General features: G+C 43.8%; 1 long non-coding RNA gene across 2 annotated transcripts in view; it reads left to right on the top strand.

The window, feature by feature from the left end:
• Window positions 1-218: 218 nt before the first annotated feature.
• The window catches only part of LOC110534228, a 46,131-nt gene continuing 40,349 nt past the window's right edge, over window positions 219-6,000 (top strand). Inside the window, exon 1 of one of the 2 annotated variants that reach the window (XR_002475100.2) lies at window positions 219-308. This is a non-coding gene — a long non-coding RNA (uncharacterized LOC110534228). The remainder of the gene's footprint in view (window positions 309-6,000) is intronic. The other variant, XR_002475099.2, reaches the window with a different exon arrangement.

Genomic DNA, 6,000 nt, shown 5'->3' with positions numbered 1-6,000 from the left:
ATTAAACACATGAATAAAGGAAAAAATACCTCATTGGCTGCTTATTACAGAAGGGAGGAAATCAAACTTCACACTTATTATTCCTGCCGTGAATTCACACTTCATCCTAACATACACTCTTCAACCTTTATGAACTACACCCGATGACATGAAAACTTGGCTAACAGGATTGCCTTCCCTCCAAAAGTGTGTTGCTACGATAAGGATCCCCGTTACAACAGTATTAGCTACGTAGTTCCGCTTGTATTATCATTTCCCCCGCACAGCGGACACGTAAACAATTCAAACGAAAGACAACGACATAACCTGTAAGTCTAACTGTCAGTTACAAATGTTACTTACCCTACATTATTCATCTCATATGCATACGTATATACTGTACTCTATATCATCGACTGCATCCTTATGTAATACATGTATCACTAGCCACCTTAACTATGCCACTTTGTTTACATACTCACCTCATGTATATACTGTACTCGATACCATCTACTGTATCCTGCCTATGCTGCTCTGTACCATCACTCATTCATATATCCTTATGTACATATTCTTTATCCCCTTACACTGTGTATAAGACAGTAGTTTTGGAATTGTTAGTTAGATTACTTGTTGGTTATTACTGCATTGTCGGAACTAGAAGCACAAGCATTTCGCTACACTCGCATTAACATCTGCTAACCATGTGTATGTGACAAATACGATTTGATTTGATTTGAAGTCGGAAGTTTAAATAGACCTCAGGCAAATACATTCAAACACAGTTTTTCACAATTCCTGACATTTAAACCAGGTAGAAAATCCCTATCTTAGGTCAGTTAGGATCACCACTTTATTTTAAGTACGTGAAATGTCAAAATAATAGGAGAGAGAATGATTTATTTCAGCTTTAATTTCTTTCGTCACATTCCCAGTGGGTCAGACGTTTACATATACTTAATTAGGATTTGGTAGCATTGCCTTTAAATTGTTTAACCTGGGTCAAACGTTTTGGGTAGCCTTCCACAAGCTTCCCACAATAAGTTGGGTGAATTTTGTCCCATTCCTGACTGAGTTGATGTAACTGAGTCAGATTTGTAGGCACCCTTGCTCGCACATGCTTTTTCAGTTCTGCCCACAAATGTTCTATAGGATTGAGGTCAGGGCTTTGTGATTGCCACTCCAATACCTTGACTTTGTTGTCCTTAAGCCATTTTGCCACAACTTTGGAAGTATGCTTGGGGTCATTGTCCACTTGGAAGACCCATTTGCGACCAAGCTTTAACTTCCTGACTGATTTTCCTGCCTCATGATGCCATCTATTTTGTGAAGTGCACGGTCCCTCCTGCAGCAAAACACCCCCACAACATGATGCTGCCACCCCCGTGCTTTACTGTTGGGATGGTATTCTTTGGCTTGCAAGCCTCCCCTTTTTCCTCCAAACATAACAGTTCTATTTTTGTTTCATCAGACCAGAGGACAGTTCTCCAAAAAGTACGATCTTTGTCCCCATGTGCAGTTGCAAACCATAGTCTGGCTTTCTGATGGTGGTTTTGGAGCAGTGGCTTCTTCCTTGCTGAGCAGCCTTTCAGGTGATGTCGATATAGGATTAGTTTTACAGTGGATATAGATAATTTTGTACCTGTTTCCTCCAGCATCTTCATACGGTCCTTTGCTGTTGTTCTGGGATTGATTTGCACTTTTTGCACCAAAGTACGTTCATCTCCAGGAGACAGAATGCGTCTCCTTCCTGGGCGGTATGATGCCTGTGTGGTCCCATGGTGTTTATACTTGCGTACTATTGTTTATACAGATGAACGTGGTACCTTCAGGTGTTTGGAAATTGCTCCCAATGATGAACCAGACTTGTGGAGGTCTACAATTTATTTCTGTGGTCTTGGCTGATTTCTTTTGATTTTCCCATGATGTCAAGCAAAGAGGCACTGAGTTTGAAGGTAGGCCTTGAAATACATCCACAGGTACACCTCCAATTGACTCAAATGATGTCAACTAGCCTATCAGAAGCTTCTAAAGCCATGACATCATTTTCTGGAATTGTCCAAGCTGTTTAAAGGCACAGTCAACTTAGTATATGTACACTTCTGACCCACTGGAATTGTGATACAGTGAATTATAAGTGAAATAATCTGTCTGTAAACAATTGTTGGAAAAATGACTTGTGTCATGCACAAAGTAGATGTCCTAACCGACTTGCCAAAACTATAGTTTGTTAACATTACATTTTCTGGAGTGGTTGAAAAACGAGTTTTAATGACTCCAACCTAAGTGTATGTAAACTTCCGACTTCAGCTGTAAATGTCAAATCAGTCATAAGGCAGAAAACTGAAGCATATCAACATATCACCTTTTCCACAGTGAAGTTTATGACATGCTGGCTGTTATAGTGTGGACACTATATAAATAATTACATTGAATATGTATTGTACTTACCTGCAGTATAGTATGATTGCTATTCATGTGTGCATGGTTATTATTGACATTGACCGTGACTTTTCCCCTTGGATGATATCATCACCCCGAGTCGAATCTGTACAATGCAACTCTCTCACATGTTGAGTTGCCTGTATCGTTTGGCTGTATTTGTACCATTTGTACATCACTGTACACTCTTTATTTCTTAGGTTGAAAGTAAAGGAAAGTAATATTAAAATGCGTGTGGGCATTCCTTGTCAAGTTACTACACTGGCCTTATACACTGCCTTGAAAATGTACATGGCCCCCATCCAAATCTTCACATTTATGAGTCTCGCAAACTACTTTTTCCATCGAGTTTTTATGCAGAGTAAAGTCATATCGTATAAACAAATGTAATCACGAACAACTGTGATGGAAACAGGAAGTTTCAATGTAATTTTATAAATGCTGAGAGATCATTTGTTTGTTCGACATGGAGCAAATGCCGTTAATGCGCAAATATTGATATAATAGGCCGCCACAGTGGATGCGTCATAATACCAATACAACTGTACTTACTTGTATGTATGATGGCGCCGACAGAGATGGTCGCCTCGCTTCGCGTTCTTAGGAAACTATGCAGTATTTACATTACGACCAGGAATACGAATTTCCCGAAGCGGATCCTCTGTTTGGACAACCACCCAGGACAATGGATCGGATCCCAGCAGGCGACCCAAAACAATGGTGCCGAAGAAGGGGCAGACAGAGCTGTCTTCTGGTCAGGCTCCATAGACGGGCACATCGCCCACCGCTCCCTAGTGTACTACTTGCCAATGTCCAGTCTCTTGACAACAAGGTAGATGAAATTCAAGCAAGGGTTGCCTTCCAGAGAGACATCAGAGATGGTAACATTCTCTGTTTCACGGAAACATGGCTCAATCGGGATATGTTATCAGAGTTGGTACAGACACCTTTTCTTCATGCATCGAGCCTACAAAACAAACATCTCTCTGGTATGAAGAAGGGCGGGGGTGTATGCCTTATGATTAACAAGTCATGGTGTGATCATAACAACATATAGGAACTCAAGTTGTAATGAGGTCTGTGTGTAGCTGGTGTAGTCAGGAGCAGGACAGCAGATATGAGTAAATAAACATACTTTACTCAACATATACAAATGCAATACAAAAAAGAGAGCCTGCATAAACGGACCTTACTACATACAACCAATTACTCACAAACAGACATGGGGGAACAGAGGGTTAAATAATGAACAAGTAATTGGGGAATTGAAACCAGGTGTGTAAGACAAAGACAAAACAAATGGAAAATGAAAAGTGGATCGGCGATGGCTGGTGACGTCGACCGCCGAACGCCGCCCGAACAAGGAGAGGGACCGACTTCGGCGGAAGTCGTGACACAAGTCCTTCTGTTCACCTGACCTAGAATTCCTTACAATGAATGCCGACCGCATTATCTACCAAGAGAATTCTCTTCAATTATAATCACAGCCGTGTATATCCCCCACCAAGCAGACACCTCGACAGCCCTGAAAGAACTTCTTGGACTCTATGTAAACTGGGAACCATATATCCTGAAGCTGCATTTATTGTACTCGCTAAATTTTATCAGCATATCGAATGCGTGACGCGGGCTGGCAGCAATCTGAATCATTGCTGCTCTAACTTCCGCGACGCATACAAAGCCCTCCCTCGCCCTCCTTTCGGCAAATCTGACCACAATTCCATTTTGTTGCTCCCAGCCTATAGACAGAAACTAAAACAGGAAACGGCCAAGCTCAGGTCTGTTCAACGCTGGTCCGACCAACTGGATTCCACGCTTCAAGATTGCTTCGATCACGTGGACTGGGATATGTTCCGAATAGCCTCAGACAATAATACTGATGTATACGCTGATTCGGTGAGCGAGTTTATTAGCAAGTGCATTGGTGATGTTGTACCCACGGTGACTATTAAAACCTTCCCCAACTAGAAACCGTGCATTGATGGCAGCATTTGCATAAAACTGAAAGCGTGAACCACTGCTTTTAATCATGGCAAGGCGACCGCCACCAAAACCTGCGGGCTCTCCTTCACCGCAGCCAACGTGAGTAAAACATTTAAACGCGTTAACCCTCACAACGCTGCCGGCCTAGACGGCATCCCTAGCTGCGTCCTCAGAGCATTCGCAGACCAGCTGGCTGGTGTGTTTGCGGACATATTCAATCAATCCCTTTTCCAGTCTGCTGTTCCCAAATGCTTTAAGAGGGCCACCATTGTTCCTGTTCCCAAGAAAGCTAAGGTAACTGAGCTAAATGACTATTGCCCTGTAGCACTCACTTCCGTCATCATTAAGTGGTTTGACACCCTAGACCCACTCCAATTTGCTTACCGCCCCAATAGGTCCACAGACGTTGCAATCGCAATCACACTGCACACTGCCCTAACCCATCTGGACAAGAGGAATACCTATGAAAGAATGCTGTTCATCGATTACAGCTCAGCATTTAACACCATAGTACCCTCCAAACTCGTCATTAAGCTCGAGACCCTGGGTCTCGACCCCGCCTTGTGCAAATGGGTCCTGGATTTTCTGACGGGCCACCCACAGATGGTGAGGGTAGGAAACAACTTCTCCACCCCGCTGATCCTCAACACTGGGGCCCCACAAGGGTGCCTTCACAGCTCTCTCATGCACTCCCTGTTCACCCATGACTGCGGGGCCACGCACGCCTCCAACTCAATCATCAAGTTTGCAGACCACACTACAGCGGTAGGATTGATTACCAACAACGACGAGACGGCCTACAGGGAGGAGGTGAGGGCCCTCGGAGTGTGGTGTCCGGAAAATAACCTCACACAACGTCAACATAACAAAGGAGATGACCGTGGACTTCAGGAAACAGCAGAGGGAGCACCACCCTATCCACATTGACAGGACAGTAGTGGAGAAGGTGGAAAGATTTAAGTTCCTCAGCGTACACATGACGGACAGACTGAAATGGTCCACCCACACAGACAGCTTGGTGAAGAAGGCGCAACAGTCCCGCTTCAACCTCAGGAGGCTGAAGAAATTTGGCTTGTCACCTAAAACACTCACAAACTTTTACAGATGCACAATCAAGAGCATGTTGTCGGGCAGTATCACCGCCTGGTACGGCAACTGCTCCACCCAAAACCGTAAGGCTCTCCAGAGGGTAGTGAAGTCTGCACAACGCACCACCGGGGGCAAACTACCTGCCCTCCAGAGGACACCTACACCACCCAATGTCACAGGAAGGCCAGAAAGATCATCAAGGTCAACAACCACCCACTCCACTGCCTGTTCACCCCGTTATCATCCAGAAGGCGAGGTCAGCACAGATGCATTAAAGCTGGGAACAAGGGACTGAAAAACAGCTTCTATCTCAAGGCCATCAGACTGTTAAACAGCCATCACTAACATTGAGTGGCTGCTGCCAACATACTGACTCAATCTCTAGCCACTTTAATAATTAAAAATTGGATGTAATAAATGTATCACTAGTCACTTTAAACAATGGCACTTTATATAATGTTTACATACCCTACATTCCTCATCTCATATGTATATACTGTACTCTAT

Source organism: Oncorhynchus mykiss, chromosome 10 (assembly GCF_013265735.2).
Source record: "Oncorhynchus mykiss isolate Arlee chromosome 10, USDA_OmykA_1.1, whole genome shotgun sequence".
In the NCBI taxonomy this organism is placed as follows: domain Eukaryota; kingdom Metazoa; phylum Chordata; class Actinopteri; order Salmoniformes; family Salmonidae; genus Oncorhynchus; species Oncorhynchus mykiss.
Note: the sequence above shows the minus strand (reverse complement) of the source record. Positions and strands in the feature narration are given on the sequence as shown.